This window comes from Sceloporus undulatus, chromosome 1, assembly GCF_019175285.1.
Source record: "Sceloporus undulatus isolate JIND9_A2432 ecotype Alabama chromosome 1, SceUnd_v1.1, whole genome shotgun sequence".
Taxonomy (NCBI): Eukaryota; Metazoa; Chordata; class Lepidosauria; order Squamata; family Phrynosomatidae; genus Sceloporus; species Sceloporus undulatus.
In genome coordinates, this window is record NC_056522.1 from 337,177,841 (window position 1) to 337,202,357 (window position 24,517).

A 24,517-nucleotide genomic window follows, 5' to 3' on the forward strand; every position below is an offset into this window, starting at 1 on the left:
GCCATGGAAACTCACTGTTTGTGAAGTAATACTCTCTCAGCCTCAGAGAAAGACAAAGACATACCACCTCTGAACAACTTTTGGCAAGGAAACCCCATGATATTAGGTCACCATAAGTCAATAGGCACACAACAACAAAACAACCTGTAAGCAAACAAAGTAAACAATGATGTCTGAGTGATCTCCCGTACACCTTTCAGAAAGTTTCAAGGTCCTTGGCCCAGGCTAGCACAGCCATCATTTCCATGGACCCAAAGGATTATGAGGAAAGGTTTAATGTCAGCTGAAAGTACTTTAAACTGATCTGTGGCTATACCATAATGGCTTTTAAATCACCTCCCAACCTTAACAGCTCTGTTTGTCAAACACAGGGTTGCCCTATCAAAATGCTTTTTCCTGGCTTTTATGGGACATGGGGATATACTTTCTATCTCATTTAAAACCATTTGTATGTAATAGTGAATTATGTCACCCATCTTTACATGCAATCTTGTCCCTGCTTCCCCTGCCATCTGATTATCTTTTCCATCTATTGGTACATTTTGCACAGTGGTTATTGAGTGAAAGAATTCTAAAATAACTATCTGGACTGCATCCAAACTTGCAAAAACAAACCAGGAAACTTATTGCATGAGTCATTTGGAACTAGCCTGTGCAAACAGATGAAACTGCTAAAAGCTTTAAAAGAAAACATATACTCTTAAGACTGTGAAGTATTTTCTCATTATATCATGAATTATATCGATTGGGATGGGGGTATAGATCAGAATGCACCACAAGGTCAGCAATAAGGGTTATTTCATAACAGATGCTGAAAAGTCATTCTGATATTGCTCATCCATTGCAGTTAGATTTTAAAATAGAATTATGAAGATAAAATTATTGCAGTTAAGGGGGGGGGGGGGGAGTGTTGAATCACATTGTAAGCCAAGCACATTTTGTATGTTTTCAAATGTCAATAATGTTAAGTGGAATCAAATAAACAATCTCTATAATTTTCCCTTTAAAGAAACACGTTGCCTACCAAGTTTTTTTTTTTTTAATCACATACAGAAGCCTGGTTTCTATCAGTCACTGGAGGCAATGGAACATGGCAATAACCAAAATATACATCACAGTGATGCCTTTTATTAAGCCAACAAAGATGTGTAAAATATGATATGCTAGCTTCCAAAGCTCCCTGGCTTCTTTTTCAGGCATAGATTTTAAAAATCATACAGGAGAAGAAAAGTGACCATGTCAGAGTCACAGGCCTGCATTTTATCTGTGATGTTTGCTTAAGATGGTGTTTAAGAGGATCTTGAAGGAGAGTTAGCTGTATACATTTCTCAGAGGGGGCATTTTGTAACTTCAGACAGAGAAGCCATACTGTATTTCTTCTGATTTACTGCCTCAGTAAAAGCAATATTTATTGCCTTTGTTTGTTTCCACTCAGCTTATGGCTGTAGGGACAGAACTTGGTTTTCATCTACACATACTTCATATAACATCCAAACTAGAATCTAGGTTCCAGGACCACAAGGTTGTCACTTTATTTATTGTGTATGCTATTTTACCATTTCTGCCTGATGAAAATGTCTATGAAGCTTTGAAAGCGATCATGATGTATTTTGTGACTTTTTAGTTGATCCAATGATGGTATTGCCATTTCAGATCTTGTTTGTTTTTATTTGTTTTGTTCCTGCAACATTCCTGATTCAGAAAGAGTTTTTCTCTTTTCCATGTGATATTTGAACAGCTTGAGGTAGGTAAAAAATCCTTTGAGTGTTGAGCTACGTAAATGTTATTCATGAAAGATCCATTGCTCCCACAGATTCCAGTCTTCATCATCTCCAACAAAGCACTGAGTAATGTGTGGTATATGGTGCCATCATGCTCAGTGTTTTCACACCCTGGGAAAGACAGCCAACAGAGTGTGGGACTGTGATTTTAAACATGACTGCCATTTCTTTCCACTATATATTACTACAGTGGTGATGGTCAGCAGTGTATACTGCTACCTGAGGCAAGACATTTTGCTGCCTGAGGCAAAGACAGCATGGCAACTCATTTCCATTTTATAAATAATACCTGGCCTACTACCTAAATAATACCTGGCCTACAGTACTGTCAGTGGAATCTTACTTCAACAGTGGTGACAGGATAGTGATCTGAAGACACCACATCTAAAGAGAACAGGCTAACTTAGGAAGTGCAGCACAAACTATGTGATGGACAGTTTCCAAAAACTTCCCATGACTCCCTCTCCACCTCCCAAAAATCTTGCTGTCTAACTCTCTTTGCTTTATAATAGGTCCAAGGCTACTTGCCAGGTCTTCTTAGTAGACAAATCACCATTCTCCAACCAGCTAGATGATAAATCCTCAAAATGTGGACATACCAAGGGAACAAAATTTAATCTTCATTTCATAGTACCTATGTCTGATCAAAAGCTGTGGGGAATTCAAAATCTTACGGGGCATTTTAAAAGCATGACAGTTCAATCACAGATTTTATTTTTCTTCCATCTCACCTGAGGATAAAAGGCTTGTAAACCATTCTAACACTCCATATTTCAGCTTGTCATAGAAGACTTCAAGCTATCCCCAGAAGTGATGAAGAAAAAAGTGGGAATGATTATTTGGACAATGGGATTTATTACATGTATTTTGTTAACTAGGACTAATAATTCCTGTCTTATTTTATGTACAATAGAGCTGTAATGTTCAATTAATTAGGTGGACAGAACAACATTTTTAATGAATTAGATACAAACCTTTGATTAACCAGGCAGCAGATATTATTAAGGTTTAATATTTTAAAGGTGTTCAAGCTGGTGACCATCATATCTTGTAGTAGAAAATCTGTTGTAAACTGTATAAAGAATTATTTTGTCAGTTCTGAATCTCATACCATGGGCAATCTGAGATATTATATACTAATTCCATTATTATCCACTGTGCATATTTTCATGCATATTCATTTTCAGGCACATTACAACCCTACTTACTATTATTCTAAGCTAAAAATCTTCATTATACCCTCTTCTTACCCAGGAGTTGCTCCAGTTCCTTCATCACCTTCTTCTGAATCTTCTTCAAATCTCGTAATATTCTTGTTGAGGTGCAATTACAAAAAGTTTACATAGAATTCCAATTGTGGCAATAAATAATTTGTATAATGGCATTATATGTAATGGTAATTTTATTTTTTAATTTCTATTCACCAACATGGAATTTTCTGGAGCAGTTACACACTAGTTGTGTGGCTATTTATTATGATCCCCTTTGGTCAGTCCTCACTAACTCAGAACCTGTCTGCTTATATCAGGGCTGCCAGGTTAGTACCATCCTATGTCCTGAAATTTCAGAGGTAAAACCTGAAGCCTATGGATGATAACACAGGGGGTGAGTCCTAGTGGTTTCATTAAATGTGGTATAGCAAACATCAGCCATAACTGCTCAGAGTTTCTCAAACAAAGAAAAAAGAAAGTCTAGTAAAAGCAGACACACACACACTTCCTAGCACAGTGCTCTTGCACTGAGATTCCTCCCTCTTTTCCTTTGGTTTGCAGAAGATCCAAGTCCTGAGATTCTGGGCTACACACTAAGATCTAGCAAACCTAGTTTACTGTATATGTTGTTAGAAGTTTTGTTCTAATATGCATGGAACAGAAGGAATGCTTCTATTCTCCAAGTGATGAACATACCACACCACAGTTGTGTCCACTGCTTATCAGACATTTTGCCAAATTGACGAAAACCACCCAACACCCAGCTTCTTCTTACTCCAGCAGCTGACTTCAGAGACACACTGAAACGTCTATGTTGCCCAAGAGATGACAACATGTGGTCATCCAGCTGTTATGCATCAGCTCTAGTCAGCATAACCAATGGTGATGGCTGATGGGAGCCACATGTTCCTCATCTCTGTGATTCTCCAACTTGAAGACAAGGATTCTCCAACTTCTTCAGTGCATTGCACCCATCAGTGGCATCACTAGCGGTGTGCAGTGGTGAGGACTGCACAGGGTGACACCACAGAGAGGGGAGCCACCCAGTGGGGTAATACACCCCGGAGGGGAGGCGGACAGCCCCCTTCTGGACACAAAAGGCCGGTGGCAGCAAGGTGAGCTGTGTGCCCTTTTGGTCCTGCCCCCAGAAGCCCACCTTCCCACACCAGGTGACACCCCGGGTAGACACACCACTGGCACCTATGGAAAATGGAAACGTAATATTATTTCTAGTACTTTCACTATGACTTTTCTGTTAATTTATTGTGTTCTTCAAAGCACCATGCTAATAGGTGATAAATGAAGATGAATTTATCCTGACCATTCCTGATCATTCTTCCTCCAAGTTTAGTCAGGCTTTACACTTGATTTTTCCTCAGATTATGAGGACCGCCTCAACAGGAGATTTATATGATTCGGAAGTGAAATGAGAACTGTTCTGTAATCTTGAACCGAGGCTTGGAAATAACCCAACTCTAGGAAACAGGTGTGTGCCCCCAATGGAGTGTCATTTATCAGTGCTAGTTTGCACTAAAACATTGCCATCTTTGAGAGCTCCCAGAATCCCTCAGTGAACATGGTCAGTGGGGATTCTTAGTTATAGTCCAAAAAGTAACTTTTCAAAACTCTAATTTACACTGAAACAACCTTCTAATTAAGTAAAGTCCTATATATTTCTCCACATATGTGCCCAGCACTGCATCCCTTACATCCAAGGTGTGTTTTATCAGCACTGTGATTTTGATGTCTTACCTCTGAAGTTTTTCCAGTACTTCTTGTTGTTGTTAGCTGCCCTTGAGTTGCCTTCGACTCATGGTGACCCTGTGAATGAGACATTTCCAGGACCCCCTGTCCTCTATTACTCTTCTTAGGTCTTGTAGATTCAAGCCTGTGTTCTTCCTAATTGAGTTTAGTCATCTGGCCCGTGGTCTTCAGAGATTATCGCATTGAATTTAAAGTGATTTATCCCCGATGTGATAAATAATAATAATAAATAATAAAATTTTATTTATGTTTCCCCGTCTCTCCCAATGGATCAAAGGGGGGTTACAGACTAAGTAAAATCACAAAGTATATATCTCAAGATTCAATTAAAAACTGCTAAAACAATGAAATATCAACATCAGACAATAACAATAACATCACAAGCAAGGCAGGGATCATACATAGTCACGAGCATAACATTCATATCTGGGGGGTATTCATATCAGGGGGGTATGCTCAGCAAAAAAAGCTTGGTTTTAACTGCTTTTCTAAATGTTTCTAACAAGGCCATCAAGCAGATCTCCTCAGGAAGACTGTTCCAAAGTTTCGGAGCCGTTGTTGAGAATGCTCTTTGGGAAGTTGCTATTTCCAGTAAGTTCTTGCCCGATGTTCTAAGAGTGCGGGGTGGATTGTATAGGGAGATGCAGCCCCGTAATTAACTTGGGCCCAAGCCATGTAGGGCTCTGTAGGTAATAACCAACACCTTGTACTGTGCCCGGAAGCGAATAGGGAACCAGTGGAGGTCTTTTAAAATAGGTGTAATATGGTCAAACCTTGATGAGCCGGCGACCAATCTGGCTGCCATATTTTGTACTAACTGAAGCTTCCAAGCTTGGTACAAGGGTAGCCCCATGTAAAGCACATTACAGAAATCTAGACGAGAGGTTACCAGAGTGTGTATCACTCCCTTCGGTCTAGGTAGGGTTGCAGTTGGCGTATCAACCGAAGTTGATAGCAAGCACTTCTGGCTGTCGCATCTACCTGAGATGTCAATTGCAGGGATGAGTCCAGAAGTACCCCTAAACTGCAAACTTCGTCCTTCAAGGGAAGTGTGACCCTGTCCAGGACTGGTTGGCAAATTACCTTCCTTAGACCCGAGAAACCTATCACGAGTACTTCCGTTTTCTCTGGATTCAGACTGAGTTTGTTTTCCCTCATCCAGCCCATTACCGACTCCAGGCAGGCGTTCAAAGTCGCATTTAATTTTAAAAGTGGATGTTATCGCACACAACCATGGCTGGGTGAGTGCAACCCATGTGCAGCCCAGATACCAGCCATGTTTATCCAACAGCTTTCAAAAACATCAAGCTCCCATTTTTGAAAAGCCTCTGGATAAGCGTGGCTAGGATCCGGGCTGCATACAGGTTGCACACACCTGACTGCAGCTGCGTGTGATAACACTCACTTTCAAATTAAATGCAATTTTATCCTGCTGGGCATAAGTTGTTTTAAATTCAATGTGATAATCTCCTTCGTGTCTTTCTACTGCCTTCAACCTGCCTTAGAATCATTGTTTTTTCTAGTGAGTTGTGCCTTCTCATAATGTGGCCAAACTACAACAGCCTCAATTTAATCATCTTGTCTTCCAAGGAAAGTTCAGGCTTGATCTCTTCAAGGACACATTTGTTTGTCTTTTTGGCGGTCCTCGGCACTCCACCACCGTATATCAAATAATTTTTTTTTCCTCTTCTGTTGACACTATTTCAAGGAAAGAGAAATTTAGTTTGCAAGTCCCTAGATTTAAATACCTGAGGACTTGGGGAAAGGACCACTCAAAGGCTAAAATATCTTCATTTGCTTCTTCACATTCCATTAATGCATTTCTCCTAAGGCAACATTGGAAAGCAATTTAGAGTTTACTACCACAGTGACAGAAAAAATGAAAGAAGCCAAAAAAAGGTCAATGAAATGAACAAAACATTTCAGCTTCCCTTAGGGTAGTCATATTATTCTGTTGCAGCAGAAATATCACAGCCTTGTAGTGTCACAAAAGTGAGGATTTGTTGCCCAGCAGTATAGTTCAGATTAGCAAAAGCAACATGAGCAAGGATTCAGGGGGAAAGTTTATTCCTGCAGCAGAAATAGGTAAACTCTTTTGAGGTCCAAAGTAGGAGAAAGGAATGGTTTTCAGAGCCCACCTAATATACTCTCTAATTTCTAAAATGTAGAAATAATGCAGTTTGACACAACTGTAATTACTGTAGCTTCATCCTGTGGAATCCTGGGATTTGTACTTCTACTATGGTCCAAAACATACTGCAGAAATAATCCATTTTGAGACCACTTTAACTACCCTGGCTAGAGAATCATGGAGACTGTAATTTATTGTGGCACCAAAGCTTTCTGTCAGAGAAGGCTAAATGTCTCACAAAACTACAGTTTCCAGAATCCCCTTGCATTGAGCCATGGCAGTTAAAGTGGTGTCAAACTGGATTATTTCTATGTTGTGTTTTGGACCAAGGTCTTTAGCTCTCTTGGCTAAAAAGTGCTGGCACCTCACAAAACTACAAACCTCAGAATTCTAAAGGATGGAGCCATGGCAGTTAAAATGGTGTCAAACTGCATTATTTCTACTGTATAGATGTATTCTCAGACTTGATTCTCTAACCAAGAGCATGGAAAGAATATTAACACCTCAGATCAAAGCCTGTTCTTTCTACCCAATATCTACCAACATTCCAAACTGTCTTTAGTCTTTATTCTTCATCCGTTTATTACAGCTGATAGCATGTTCAAAGAGTAAGAAATTCAATTAACAGGAACCGTTTGGGTTGCTTACACATGAGTATGTTACATCAAGTAAAGAATTTTAATTAACACTTGGAAACCATAGAGGAAGCTTCCTTTCTCATCTATATGTTAAAGCGCACAGGATGGAGTGAAGGATGTGAGAATCAAAGGTCAGTATGTGACTTCTCACTTCCAAAGAACAAAGATTCAGGACTCATGAGTTCTGCTTGGGAAAAGGAACTTTTAAACTTAAGAGTAAGTGTGTCATCATCATCATCATCATCATCATCATCATCATCATCATCATCATCATCATCTTTAAATCACAATTGCACAGTACTAACAAATTTATTGTGGCATATGTTTTTGTTGTATTAGTCTCTATCAGGTACATCATCATCATCATCATCATTATTATTATTAACCTTTATTTATGAAGCGCTGTAAATTTACACAGCGCTGTACATGCAATCTTTTTAGTTAGACGGTTCCCTGCCCTCGGGCTTACAATCTAAAAAGACATGACACAGAAGGAGAAGGGAGTGGTGGAGGGAAAGGGTAAGAGGTCCAGCAGTTCCTCTCTACCTCCAAGGCCTGGACCAAGTGTTATGCCCAGTAATCCTCAGTAAAGTTGACCCTCCATACCCATGTATTCTTTATCCATCAATTGAGTCCATGGCTTGACTATAAATAAATAAATAACACACAGACAGAGAGAGAGACAGACAGACAGACAGACACAAAATAAAAGCTTGATTTTGCTATTTTATACAAAGGATACCATTTTACTATCTGTTGTATTTAATGGGACTTGAATATTCACAGATTTTGCTTTCCCTAGAGGATCCTGAAACCAAACCTCAGCAGATACCAAGGACCCACTGTATGTGGTATATGGATTCAAATTTCATTTGCACTGTATTGATAAGGGGAGAAGGACTGTAAGCAGTTGTAACAAATGGAAATGAAAAGCAAAATAAATACAATGGACCCTTCCCATCTATGGGTGCTTGGTCCCCCCACCCACAGCTGGGAAAAGATACAGATGGTCACACCCCATATTATTCAATAGACAGCAACATGTACACATCCACATCAATGTGTCCACATTAATGCTCTGCCACTGAATAATGGTGGCATGGTGAGCTGTGGATGTTCTGCATCACTAGCCCATCAATGCAATGGGACCACTGTACTCACTGATGATTCAGCTCAGTGTTGATTTAGAATAGTTCTGTCACATATCCCCTGCCTAGTGAATATCAGTTTGAAAAGAAAGGGCAGATCAACACCACAGCACCTACTTTGCCCCTGTTCAACATGCATGGATACATATCTGTGGTTGAGCCATGCACTTATGTCACATGGGAAGTAGACTAGTCTGAGGAAAGAAGGAGAGATGCTGCATCCCTGTCATCCCTGGCTACCTTTCTTCCTTCCTCAACTGTTTTTGAGGTACCTACATTCCACTTGATAGAAGTTTATGTTTCTTTGTCTTGCTCTGAAATCTGTTAAGGAATAAAGACCCTTTCCAGACGGGCCTTTGCGGCACCCCCGTCATGTGCTAGGGGTTGGCCGAGGGTGCACCGCACATGACAAGGGCGTCAAGATGGCGGCGCCCTATATACATGGGTGCTGCGATTTTTTTAAAAAAAATTATTTTAAAGTAAACAATGGCCTGTTACAGACAGGCCAAAATAAAGCTGCTTCGAGTCACTTTGGAGGTATGGTATTTCAATGATACATGAGTCCTAAGAGTCTGGAAGCTGCACCAAAGCTGTACTCCAATTCTTAGGACTGGAGCGTGGCTTTGGTGCAGCTTTTGGACTCTTAGGACGCATGCATCATTGAAATAACATTCATCTATACAACAACTCACCTTACATATAACAATTCATTCCCCTCCCACCTCCTATATCCGGCCCCCATCACTCTCGTAGTCATACCTTCCTTCTTCCTTCCCTATCTTCAATCATTCGACAAATTAAAAAGACTTCCAAAGCAAACCCAAACCATTTCATTATCTTAATGTTTCCTTTCCACTTTTCCTCCTTTATTTATTTTAAATATCTGTAATTTCCAATTATCTATTTGACGCCATAACTTGTATATCTGTAATACCCATTAGCTTAATTGTGGTATTTACCTAAACTGTCTTTTCTTATTTTATTTTATTTTATTTTCCTTTAAGGAAATTATTATATCAATTTGATTGGATATACATAATCAGTTCTCTTTCAAAAAGCCTTGCTGTGATTTTGACATGATGGACACTTAGCATCCGCACGTCACACCCCCATAAGGACATCATGAGTGTGCCATAAGGACGTCATGAGTGTGCCTTTTGGCGGGTTCTTTTTGCTGCACGAGGGAGTCGCACGGTTTGTTCACTGAGGTTCCCTCGCACAGCAAAACAAGGTGCAGACAGACCGCCTTTTTGGGGTAGTCTATATCCCGCCAATGTTACAGGCACCCCACCACAGATCCAGTTAGGAACCCTAACTACAATATCAGAAATAAAGTAGACACAGTGTTAGAGGCGCCAAACACCATAGAAAGCAGAAAAACAAAACAGTCTGACACACTTTCACTAATGTTAAAGACATGTAAAGTTCTCCTGATATTCATGCAGGACCATCCCACAAAAATAAATGGGATTAAAATATCTTACAATTCACCTTGAACTTGTCTATTTTAATTGAAATGACAATTTTCCATTAACATATTAAAACATAGATTTTGAAAATATGACATTGATATGTGTATTTGGTCCTGAATTAAATAGCACACAATAATCTGTTGGGCACTTTTGCCAACTAATCAGTTTTGATGGAATAGTGTAGGAGTGATTAACTATTAAAAGTATTAAACCCTTAAAATAACATGAGCAGTTGAACTGATTGGTATTACAGCATGAATTATATTCGTTCACCAGGTAATGTAATGCTCTGGTCCTCCTCTCTTGTTTTAACAACTGCAACCCCTTTACTTTCAACTTCCCTTGTCATATTTCCATCCAATGGCATCACTGGAGATGTGGGGCTTATGGAACATACCAGGTGACACTCCAGAAGAGAAGTGACACCCGGTCGGGCCCTGCTCCCACTGCAGGTTTCATTGCAGCAATGGAGGCCTTCCCCATGAGGAAACATCTGATGCCATAGCAAAAGAGATACCCAAGCACATTCTTTTGGCCACCACCATCCATATAGTAATTCCCTGCACTGAGTAACACCAGGAGTGGGGATGTCACTGATTCTGTCCAGAACCAACACTGTTAAAAGCATCTACTTTGTCTTTCAAATTCTTCATGGACTTGCCATCCCTTCTCCCTTACACCCTAGCTTGTGACTGTCAGCTGTACTCTCTTCAGTACCTGCAGAGATGTCTCTAATATGTCTTACTTGTGGCCCTGTGTATTTCTCACATACATTCACCTGTATGGTTGTACTTTCCTCCTCTGTGTGTGTGTGTGTGCGTGTGTGTGCGCACGCACACACAAAACATAGTTTAACATAGGCGGACAATTCCTACTCCCTTGGGAATAATCTAAGCAACTAGGGATGCGTGTGAAAGCCTCTATAGAATCTACTGGTTTCATATTTTCTCTTCCTCCAAATGATGTTCATGATGCTGGGCTGCCATAGTTTCTGTTGACACTATGGCTGGGCAGGAAGAATCTACAATCTATGAAATTTACAGAGATATTTGTGTATGTGTCTATGGAAAATATTAAATGATAAATGATGATGAAAGAGATGTAAATGAAAGAGAGAAGGCATATGTTTGGATATACAATTGCATGTATATTAGTGTGCCTTGTAGGAAAATGTGTATTATTTTGTATGTTATTTTCCACCCAGGAGGAAGTCCTGAAAGAGCACTCTGTAGAAAATAGAGCAGATGAAAGCACCTGAGCTTCTGAAACAAATGAGAAATAGAGTATGTTTAAATACTTGTAATTACATTTATAGATATCTGCCCCATTAACTTTGGACTCTATTGCACTAGGGTGTTATGGTGACATAGTGATTAAGCAATGCCACTAGCAAGCATGCCCTACCATGCGTCGTTGGTGTCTTGGCATCATGCCATCATGGTACTATCACAAATGTGCATTTTTTTGCATGCTGGAAATCCATTAATTACCACCTTTCACATGACCAAACAATAGCTTTTTTGCTGCGGAACTCTGCTTCCACTTCCTTCTGTGAGAACTCCATTACTAGGTGGGATGTGAGTGAGTTGGGGTGTTGCAGCACCCTACTGGGCTGACACCACAACATGAAAATGCTATGATGCCACACTGGCAAGGAAATGGCTAAAATGCCAAAGTAAGTCCACTGCATGAGTTTAAATCAAAAGTTCAAAAGAAGCAGTTTCTTCTATACAAAATGGGGAAAAATGGTGGTGGTGTCATGATCACCTTTCCTGTTAAATCTCTCATAACCAGCACCAGGTGTTAGCATGCTGCCTTTCCATGTGATACCATGGTGGCAAAAAAAAAGGACCAATCATGAAAATGGATGTGGGATAGGGGAGGAGGCTATGACATGAGAACTGCAGAATTAAAATCCATGTGTGGAATATACTAATGGTGAGAGTACTGCAGAAAAGTGGCAAGATGTGGTACAATTCAGTATCCCTACTGCAAATATCTGGAACGAATTAAAGTGGAATAAAGAAGTGTGGTAAGGGCATGTGTCTCTCCACTATTGCTGATATTGTGATTATATTATATGCTCTTCAAGGCAGAGGCCTGTCTGTTTTTGCTTATGTACTCTATAAAACATGATGCACATTGTTGTCGATAATAGCAACAGAAAGTATTTTCAGTTGCAAGAAGTGGAATTCAGATTTTATTTGGCTGAAAGCAACAATAAAGTTCCAGTGCATTCTAATCTGGTTTATAGAAGATAGACCAATTGCTAAATGCAAAAACAAAAATGATTCAAGTTAGAAATAATGGTTCCTAAACTGCTGTTATCATAGTGAATCACTTCCAAAAAGATATTTTGATTATGTTCTCGGCAGAAGCAGTAGAAAGGTCAATCATGGTGCTAAAATTAACTAACAGCAATTCAGAAAACCACAGAGTTTTTACATATATATATTATATATATATATATAATATTATATATCACTAGACTGGCACTCTTTAAAGGAAGTGTGATCCCCTTATTCAAGTGATTTCACAAAAACTGGAAAAGTAAAAATAAATAGTTCCAAATAACATTTTTTTCACTTTTAAATCAGATTTTATCTGTAATTTTATTAGTTATCCAGTAATACAAAACTATAAGTAAGAGGAAAGTTACCCACCTACTCCTAATGCACCCAACATTGCAAATGCAAATTTCTCAAGTCAAAAAGAAAAACAAAGGTAAGAAGATTGGATAGAGAGTAGTAAAGGGACTGATATGTTTGCTGGCATGGAAATAGGCAGAGAATGAAACTATTACTCCCCCTCCTCCATTCATATTCAAATGCAACTGAATATTTTGCAGTTTGGTTCTGTTAAAATCAATCACAGTTATTATTATAATTATTATTTCCATTGTGGAACATATATCTATTATAAATTATAACTTTTTATATAAAAAAATCTCAATTTAAATCGAAGTGACAATTTAGAGTCAAGAGGAACTGTAAACTAATGGCAAGCTGCTTCATCCAGCAAAACCCACTTGGGATCTTCCGTTTCCTCCAGAGAGCATCTGTACATTTCTCCAACCTGGAAAAAGTGAGCTCCGAGGTTTTATGCTTTGAAGCACTTTTAAAATAGTGGTAGATTTAATAATGTTGCTAACCGTGTGGCTACTTACTTCTCAGAACACACCACTCTGCTTCCCCAATGATTCCCTATGGCATTGGCTCTCCCTATTTAAATTACTCTCCCTATTTACATTACCCTATTTACATTTACATGGTGAGTCCAGGAATGCAACCCCAACACAAATTCAGATGCACCTGTACACACGTGGCTTGTTATAATATTAATTACTGTAGGTCCTGCTGCTCCAAGTAAGGGCTCTTAGCCATAAGAGAAATGGATCTCTGAAATGCCAAAGCAACATCAAAACCTGCCCCACTAAAGTGCACTTTGAAGGGACTGATAGGAACTTGCACTCAAGTGCATTTCTAACCAGGGGTGTCACTAGAGGGTGCGAGAAGTGCAGACTGCACCAAGTGACACCTCAGAGGAGGGTTTCACCTGGTGCACTGGTTAAAAGGGGCTACTTTCCAGATCACACAGCTCCTTCCTCTCACACTTGCCCTGCAGCTTTGCCAGACCCAGAAAACACAGAACTTTATCGCACTGCGTTCCTTCCACGCGTTCTGAGAACGGAACGGAAGGATCAGGGCCGAGTGCAGAACGAGTGGGGGACAGATTTTACCGCACGCATCCGTCCCTCATTCGTTCCGTTCCCCCTCTCTTCCGTTCTTAATCCGTTCCAGAGGGGGAAATTTTTGAGAACTGTTCTGAACAGTTCTCAAAAAGCGTCCCCTCTGGAACGGAAGGGGCAGGGAAGAGAGGGGAACGGAACGAGTGAGGGACGGGTGTGTGCGGTAAAATCCGTCCACCACTCATTTCTGTTTCCTGCTGGGCCGGGCCGAGAACCCGGTGCGATAAACTTCACAGAATGGTGGCAGGAGAATCTCATCCCCACCCGTGGCTACTGATGGGACTGGACTGCCTTTCATGTCTGGCAGCTCTGCTGGCCAGGCAGCAAAAAGAATTGTCTCTCTCCCAAATACAGCTTTGCCAGACCTAGAAAAGACGGTGGGGAAGCAGGATTTTGGGGAAGCAGCAGCTACCCCACCACCACCAGTGACCACAGGTGGGACTGGGCTGCCCTCCAGGTCTGGCAGCTCTGCTGGTTGAGCAGTAAAGAGAGTTGTCTTCCTTTCCCACTGGGACAGCAGCTCCAACAGAGTCCCAAAAGTCTTACACAGTGTCAAAAGCCAGTGTTACAGTGGTTTGAACATTAAACTATGACCCTTTGAATCCCCATTTGGCCATAAAAAAGCCTCATACTCAACCTCAAAGGACAGCAATAGCAAACCCCTTTTAAAAAATCTTGCCAGGAATATCCCATGATAGGGTCACCTTAGTCTCCATATGTCAGAAACAACTTGAATGCACACAACAACAGCAACACCATTCACACAGTGTTCCAAGTGTTTGGGGGAATTATTCTCCACAGATATATGTACATTTGTGGGCTCCTCCCACAATAATCATGGTGGGGGTTTTTTATGCAAAACCTCCCATGCTTTTTTCCCCAAAAAACACTTTTCCCAAATAGTTATATTGAATTTTATGTGCAAAATTGTTTTTGTTGGGGGTTTTGCATGACAGCAGAAATCTTGCCAAAAGCACGTGGTTTTCTCAATATTTTTTTTATTATTTTTTGCACAAACAATGTGGGTTCTATGAAAAACTATGATTTCTCCACGAAAATACCATGTGGTGTTCTGCAAACAGTAGAGAGAGTTGCATATGGGATTGTGTGTGAAAATGTTTCTTTGGGGAGCACAAAAATACATAACAGTCCAAACAGACCAAGTTAAACTATTCCTGGGTGTCCACTAAAACTGTGAGTGTCTTTGCAACATTTTTTGGTCTACAGAAAGACATATTCTGATTATAGTGAGATTTAGCCCTTTTGGGTTTGAAAGTTAAGTAATTATGCAAACAAGTTAATAATTAATTTATTTTTTCTCAACTCTGTATGAGGTGTGAAGGGTGATGAATCATAAGAACTGGTAAGAAGATATAGCTGCAAGCAAGAATGGTATGATCAAAATGGGAGTTTAAAACTCTGAGGAGATCTACTTGAGTGCCTCCAATCTATAATTTGTTGTGTGCACAGGAGATCATGGGCAGGTGGATGAGGAGTAAGATTCTTTGAATCACCCTGAGCTTGTCATGATCCAGTTGTTGCTTTTGTTACCTTAAAGTGAAGGTCATTAGCCAGTCTGCAATTCTATTGTCAATTCCCAGGAAAGAACATTCAGCTTTTGTTACTTTACAAGTTAACATATCCGGCTAGTTTTCAGGTACAAATATTGATCTCAAAAACTTAGTCTCTGTGCACACAGTTTGCATACAGCTGTCTCAGGCTGTGCTTCATGTATGAACCCCTCAAATTTCATTATCCAGTTTAAAAATTCCCATTTTGGTTAGCTCTGAATGCTGTGTCTGTGTGAATTGATATCATGTTGTGTGGCTGCACTCTGCATATTTTCTAAACCAGGGGTTCCCAACCTGAGGGTTGCAACCCCTTTGGGGGTTGCGCAACCCTTTCTTGGGGGTCCCCCTCCTCCCTTTTTCCCCACGGGTGCTGGCGCTAGCACCGGCAACCGCAAGGAGAAGGGGCTGGGGTCACCTCCTCCCCTTCCCTTCTCCTCGCAGGTGCCATTGAAGGCACCCAGGAGGAGAAGGCAAAAGGGACAAGGTCGCCTCCTCCCCTTCCCTTCTCCTTGCGGGTGCCATCGAAGGCACCCGGGAGAAGAAGGCGAAAGGAATGGGACTGCAAGCCCCAGTGGCCTTTGTGACCGGAAGTCCCACCCCTTCTTCCCTGGTGGCCTCCCTGATTGGTTGGGAGGCTGGGAAGGGGCGGGACATCTGGCCGCAAAGCCTGCTGGGGCTTATAAGCAGTTGAAAGTCCCGTCCCTTCCTTGCCTCCCAACCAATGAGGGAGGTCGGGGGTGGGACTTTCGCCCGGAATGGGGGTCATGGCCCAACAAAGGTTGGGAACCGCTGTTCTAAACAAAACCCTCTTAATTCACTCAAGTCTCGAGTCCTCCTCACTTATTTCTGGTACATATAGGTGCAAATGGGCCTAAAATTATTCAGCCTCTTGAAAAGCTAGTTTCTCCAACTTTGAAAATAACATTGACATACTTGATGGGGACACATACACACCAGCCCCCCACCTTTCTTTGGGTAACAACAGCTACAACTCTTCTTCTGCTATATTGGAAATATTCTTCTATGGTGTAAAGCAGACCGGCAGCTTGGAGCGGCCTCTGGCTGCTTCAGCCCCAGTTGGTCCCCAGTGAGCACAGGACTGTGGTGACCAGACAGCCCACTCTGAAAGCAGGCCACAGCCACAGCCCTAGATCGGCTGCTGGCAAAGAACGGGCTTTCTCTGTTTTTTCTGCTGGTGGCCCAAGACCACCTTAGGTGGCCTCAGAATGCTTCCAGCTGCTCTGAGGGCATGCATCATCTGTACTCCCACCTTCAAAATGGCTGGAAGCGATATTTTTGGCCTCATCTGTCTTGGGCCAAAGATCATCATTTTAAGTACTGTGAAAACTCTTTGTGGTCTTTATCCTGAGAAAACTGCCCCTCGTCCAATTTGAAATACATGGATGAACAGAGAGAGAAAAATAAACATGAATGTAGTCTTCTTAACATATATTTATACATCACTGTCTAAATAACAATAAAAAGTCACTCAAGAATAAGAAATGAGGACTAAGCAAAGACATCACTCTATGGGATGTTGTCAGAAAAACAGAGAAAGGAGATGAAATTAAAAAACAAGATGTTGAAAGATCAGTTGGAAGGATAGACTATAATAGTCTGTCCTTACACTGTACACATCACTTAAAGTACTGATTATACAAGTTATTAACATGTGCTGAGAATGATGGATTAATCTGCTGTCTGTTTACAGAATTTCTTAAAGCATTCATCAGCATTGGACACTGCCACTAAATATAAGAAAAACTCTACCTGAGAAGAAGCTTTTGGAGTTGAATAGTTTGGGCCAAACAAGGTTCCTAGCTGAAACATTAATTAAAACATACTGCCAATTATAATTTCTTACATAATAATGAAAGGAAGTGAAAAGCAGTGCCAGATAAAATTATTCTTTCTGCAACACATACAACCCCAACCCTCTGGAAAACCAGCTATATTACAAACCAGCTATATACTTATTTCTCTGGATTATCTGTTTCAGTAGAATATAAGAGAAAGCCACCAAAATTATCCCCATGCTGGAACAGTTACTTGTTTGATTGCTGTTCCCAGAATCTGACAGCTATGCTGGTTGGAGCCCTAATCCAAATAATTTTTTTTCAGTTCTGTGAAACTATTGCCCTAGGAAAAATAGAAAAACAATAATACTCACCAAAAGCAGCTCCTCTGTCCTGCAAAATAGACTGGAAAGTTCCTCATTTATTGTCTCTGTCAGATCTTCTTGACACTCTTGCACTGGGAGACCAAACTGCCAGTGTGTTTGTTGGAAGTGGGAAAACATGCAACTATGGTACTCATATGGTTTTAGGGGGTTATAAGAGTGGTCTGAGTATTTGACTAAGACTCTGGAGACCAGGGTTCAAATCCTCACTCCGCACAGAAACCCACCTTAAACAAGTCACATTCTGTCAGCCTAAGAGAAAACAAGGGCTACCTTGACAAACCTTGAGCAAATCATGCCAAGAAAACCCTGTAATACATTCCCCTTAGGGTCGCCATAACTTGGAAACAATTCAAAGGCACACCATCTCTGGAACGACAACCACCATTACCAGGGTTTCCTGGGGTATTCCTTGAGCAGCATTGTTGCTTTAGATCTATAGACTATTACTTTCCATTTTGATTTCACTTCCTCCCACATACTTCCCCCTAATCTTAATCAAGTATCCAGTGGTAGTAGATCCTGTCTTTCTTCTCTTGAGTCCCTATATTTGGAGAAAGGTGAGATATAAGAAAATAAAATCATCATCATCATCATCATCATCATCATCATCATCATCATCATCATCATCATCATCTTCCACATAAAATAGTTCTTCTTGTAAAAACTTTCTTTTTACTGAATTCTCTTCACTGACCTAACACCAAAATTATTGTGTTGGTAATTCCAAACACCAGCTTCCATATTGGTTAACAGAATGAAGGATGCATTCATACGGTGGTACCATAATTTAGGAGTGGTCTTAGGGCCAAGGCTCTGCTGACTGTATTATACAGAACTGGGCCTGGCCTCAATTGTGGCAGTTGCCTGTTATGACAGCACACAGCATCATCTGTTCTGCTCACTCAATGAACTTTGGTTTGGCAGAAGGCAGTGATGACTTTGTTACAGTATGTGCTTTGTGTGTGAGAGCATACACACACAAGAGAGCAAGCCAGCAAGAGTATGTACACTGGCTGAATCTGCATTCATATAAGTCTTACTTTCTGTCTCAGTTGTCTTCGTTGTCTTTATCTGTCTTGCATCTCTGAAATGGAATTCTGTGAAAAGGTAGATTTACATATGTTTGTGTTGCCCATATTCTCTAACAAGAAGAACAAAAAATGGAGAGCATCCAATAAAGTCCATAATAAAAAGGGGTGGCATGTCTCAAGATGCTACCAGATAGTCCTTATTACCTAAAAAAACAGCAAAAAAAATCACAATGCACTTCAGCCTAAGAATGCTGTGAGCCCATGTATGCTCTTCATGGAGCTATGTGAAAAACACAAAAGACAACAAATAACTGTGTGCATAACATCCAAAACTGTAAAATCATTACTATACTTGCACGTTGCCTATATCTGGGGAACTACTGTTTAATATAAAATAAGATATAACATAAAACAAAAGACATGATCCCTTAGTGGGCCCCTTTTGAGAACATCATCATTTTGACAGTAGACTGATTACAGGATTCTGCTGAAAAAGGAAATGGAATAGATTTTAAAAGTAAAAGCTTTTGGCCCCTTTAGGCCTGAATAAAGAAGCTGAATACTTCCCCCTCATAAAATATTTTAGAGTTTTCATACACTCCCTTTTCCTTTAGGCTTCATAGATCTGTGTACCCTTTCTTTCCCTAAGATCTGCATATAAAATATTTTTTAAAAAACCATTAAGTCTTTATTGAAATGTTTTCATTTACTCATGAATGGCATCATAGTTCCTTCTTCAGGAATTTCTAAAGTGTTGACTTTTAAATTAAAGTGCTGACTTTTAAATATTGAATGTGTGTGATTATATGGTTTTTGTATAGCCTCTCCTGAAGAAGGCATCAGAATATCTATAGAGGGAAAACATGTGAGGTTTTTTTTGAGAATGACAACCCTCTTCTAGCTTCTTCAGATGTGTCTTCTTTTTCTCTTGCACATCACTAACACACAACTTCCTCAGCTCTCACACTTCATACAGTCTGATTACAAAAGTCCTTCCTGGGCACCAGTTCACTCCATGCATTTGAAGAAGTAGACTGCTTCAGCTTTTTTCACACAGCTTGGGCCGAAGCAGACAAGCAGCAAAAAGCATCTCGATCCTGAATTTTCTGGAAGCAGATTGAAACCCCACAGTCCGCACCCCCCATTCCCAATGGGAGCCAAACACCTATTGGCTGTCCACACCACACAGCATCAAGCAACGCGTACTAGTTTTTCTTTTATCCCCTCCCCACCATGTATGCACACCATTCCATTAATACACTGTCTGTGACTTTGAATTACAGTACCTCTCTCTTGGTGCCCTGATCCCATTCCCTTGGACACCCGCCTATATGATCAGCCACACAGTCACACATGCGATGCTCCACCCATATAGGGCATTGGTGCATCAGTGTGTGAGTGAAACATTGGCAAAGCACAATCATGGAATCCCCTCATACATACCCCCTTCACCCCATGTCCCCCTGTTGGACTGTCTGGTTTGTGTAAGTAATCATTACATTAATTGAATTATTGGCTACCTGCCCTGTTTGATGTACCTTCACATTTTTACTTTCCCACAGTCTCATACTGGCACCAGACATATGCCAATGTGATTATTTATATGCCATCCAGCCTCTTTTTAAAGACCTTTAAAGAAGGAGAATCCACCACACTCTGGGGAGTGTGTTCCACCATTCAACAGCTCTGTCAGGAATTTCCTCCTAACGTTGAGGTGGAATCTCTTTTCCTATAAATTGCATCCATTGCTCCGTGTCCTAGTCTCTGGAGCAGCAGAAAACAAGCTTGCTCCATCCTCAATATGTCATCCTTTCAAGTACTTATACATGGCTATCATATCACCTCTTAATATTTAGGCAAGAAAGGTAATGTAACCATTTTTTAAAGAATAAGTTCAGCTTGAACCATGTCATATTTCATGGTTAAATACTGAAGTGTTCTTGAGATAGTGGTGCTTTTTGTTTGTTTGTTTTTAGTACCCTATCTCCTGAGCACACCCCTGTGATGGGCCCATTCACCTATTAATTTGGAATATACTATACCTTGAATAATCTCAGCGGTGGTGTTTCTATAATTGTTATGAGAATAGTTGATATTACAAATAAAATTTTAACTGTTAAAGATAAACAGATGAGTGTTCCTGCTAATCAGGCATGCTTTTTTGTTTAGAAGACATGGACCAACAAAGATTTAGACATGAGTCACAGACAACGTAAATGTCTGTAGTTAAAATGCTTAAGCTCAAAGAATTCTAATTAAAGACATGAAGCACTGTTGGGTGTCTATACTTTGTTATGTAATTTATGCAGTTGATACTTTGTTATGTATAGTGTGTTTCCTTCACAGTGCTCTATCAGTTTCTAGAATGTTCAGACATTGTTTCTTTGTTTGTTTATGAACCCCTAATTGTAAACATATTTATGCAAAATGTTTTTAAAAATCACAATGCAGTTGGCCCTCTGTATACATGGATTCTTTATCCACCAATTCAGCCATCCATGGCTTGAAAATATTGTTAAAATATATAAATACCAAAAAGCAAACTTTGATTTTGCCATTTTATATACCGAACACCATTTGACTATGCCACTGTATTTAATGGGACTTGAACATCCACAGATTTTGTTATCCATAAGGGGTCCTGGAGCCAAACCCTGGTTGATACTAAGGGTCCAATGTATAACTGGGGAACAAGTGGAGGGGAATGCAACACAGCCATCACCCAGAGTTACAAATAAAGTTTAAAATGCTGTCTAGTTAAAAGGTAAAAGTGAGCTGCCATTGCAACTCATTTGTTTGGTTGTTACAGATGACAGAATTCTGTTTGTACTACTTATCAGTGCCCAATCCCGCCAACCCCCTTTTAAGATTATCACACAGGGATGGGGTAAAGATGCGATCACTCCCCATCCTTATCCCATCTTTGACTGTGATCCCATGAAAGACTTTCAGATTGCAGCACTACTGTCCCATCATTGAAGCAGTATTGCATTAACATGAACTTCCGTTAATGCAAAATGCCGGGCAATGCTGCTTCAATGACAGGACAGTGACGGGATCTGCGCAATGTTGTTTGAAAGTCTTTCACGTGATCATGGTCAATAGTGCTTTCTGGATGGGATAATGTCCTGATATGAGAACGAGAAAAGGATGGGACAAGGACGTTCCATCCCCCATCTGATAATTTCCTTTGTAAACAGTATACCTCCACCCAACATGGCCATTTCAGTGCTGTTAGTGAGCAGGAGGATAAGCAAGAAGATATCCAGGTATTTTCCTTTAGCTGTATGCACTGCAAGGATATCATTAGCAGGGGAGTCTTGAGAACCCTCTGAAGTCCTGTTGCTGTAGCTCCACTTATGGGGAAATAGCTAACTGTGTCCCTGCTGACCCTCACTACTATCCAACAGCACAAAGAAATGGCTATGTCTGGAGGGCTACATTGCTTATAATGTGGATTTGGGGAGGTTAGAATCAGGTGACATAGCTATAGAGGCATAGTTTCGTGATACACATACATCTCCCACTGCTGGATCTCAGACAATAGCTTAAAAGTATTATTCCACGCTGTAATATATATGTGAAAGAAGATGAAGATGCAAACTTTGGACAGCTGGCTCATTTCTGAAAAGGATATTTTTGTTTTGCTGATATGCTTTTAAATTGCTTTTGATTCACTTGTGTTTTAATATCATAATTTATTTTGTTTTGTTTTAACACTATGATCTAAATCTAAATTATAGTTCCAGCTAGAGTAGACCTGGTGAGTGAATAGAAACTTCGTAAATTAACACATATAAATTTATTTGATTCAATCTAATCTTAGTTGTGACTAACCTTTGGATTTAGACCTATAAAATGTTGTTTTTATCTATAGTTTTCAAGTCAGTTTTGCTGTAAGCTGCCTTAAGCCTCAGTTTTAATATAAATTAAGAAAGAACCTAGTGGGCCACCTCAGGGAGATCATCCAAAAGTCTAGGCTTTACCATTGATAAGTTTCTCTTCCTCATGTTCTCCCAACTCCTACATTGAACCTCCACTAGCACTGGAATGGGCCTGAAGTAAATTGTGACGTTCAGGTTCACTTTTATGTCAGAAAGTGACTTTCAGGTATCCTGAGGTATTGGAGTTGCTGAGTTCTGATTATCACCGTGTTGGTTGTATTTTGTGCCAACTGAACTATGAAGATTGACTTCAAGAGTAGCCCAACATAAAGAACACTACAGTAACCTGTATTAAACAGATAATAGCTAGGTGTGATTTTTTTTTAGAAAAGGCCACAACTAGTGTACCTGAACATTCTGAAGCAGCCACAGATCTTGAAATCTCTTCTAAGTTGTAACGATAGTTGTTCTTTTCTCTCTGGAAATCCAGAGCAATGGCAGTTAAGAAACAGAGGGAGGGGCTCTCCCCATCCATATTTTATAAATGTTTTATGAACAGTTTATGATATTAATGTACTTTATATTTATTTGCTACCTTTATTATCAGTAACTCTGGTGCAATGTAGAATAAATATTCACACGTGGACCTACAACTATGCTGAGCCATATGGGACACAAAAGGACATCCACACACATAAGGGGCACTTATGTCTTTAAAATTTTGACCCATGTGAATCAAAGGAGCTTTATCACAGGGGGATGGATGTTCATATGTGCAAATCATTTCCTTCTCTAAATCTACTTAATTGGAAGTACCCTTGTCACAATAACATAAAAGTCAATTATCAGAGAAACTAAATACTGTAAAAATAGTTCTAAACTAGGAAAGGTAAATAAAAGCATCCTCACTTCCATTGTAAGCTATCTATGTTCTAATTTATTTGAGACTCTTTTCTTTCATCCCATCTGTTGTAATGTCTTAGTAGTTCTACCAAACTTTTTTTGATGTACTGTTTGAGATTTTATAATGTAGATACTGTTGTAAATTGTACATTGTTTAGTACTCCTGTTGTAACCCGCTTTGATCTCTTTGGAAAAGCGGGCTATAAATAAACATCATCATCATCATCATCATCATCATCATCATCATTATTATTATTATTATTGATCTTTTGAATTTAAGAGTCCTACTATTACAGAGATGAGCTTAATTCTTAAGCTACAAAGTATGTATCCTTAGGTCCAAAGCAGATGTGATAGCATCAGGAAAACTTGTTTAAATAAGGCCTTCCCAAGCCATATATATTCATGGCACCAGGTTGTGATTTTTAATTAGACAATCCACATGTGCAGAGTTAATGAATTCACCCTATACTATTTCTTTCCTGTGCACTTTTGTCTCCTAGCCATCCTTTCTTCCTATTATATCACAACGGAGCTTAACTAGCAAATTCTGGGACAGGAGCCATTATGTGGAAGTAGAGTACTACTGGAAAGGAGAGTTTAGCAGTCCCAAATGTTTTACTCTAAATGTCGTAAAGACATAACCAAATAGACCCAGATTTAAAGCATTAGTAGGAAAGGTTCTCACCCTGTAGATCTCATTTGACTACAACTCCCATGAGCCCCAGTTAGCAAAGGCAGTGATGTGGAGATGAAATCTGGACTGCAAGCCCAGATTTAAGCAAACAGGTGTGCTGCCGACATGTCTAGTTTGAATCTGATTTGAAGCAAAACATCAATTGCCAGGCAGGAAAGCATAATACAAAGCATTCTTTCAGATGGTTGATAGCATTTTCTAATCACCAGAATCTGCATTTACATTGGAATTATCCCATTCTCTGTCACATTTGTGCTTTTGGAAGCATAGCTAGACTTTGCCAGACAAGGCAGCTGCTAAAAGCTTGTCTTCCCCAGCAGAAGAAACCAAGGATCTACTATATATCTCAGTACACC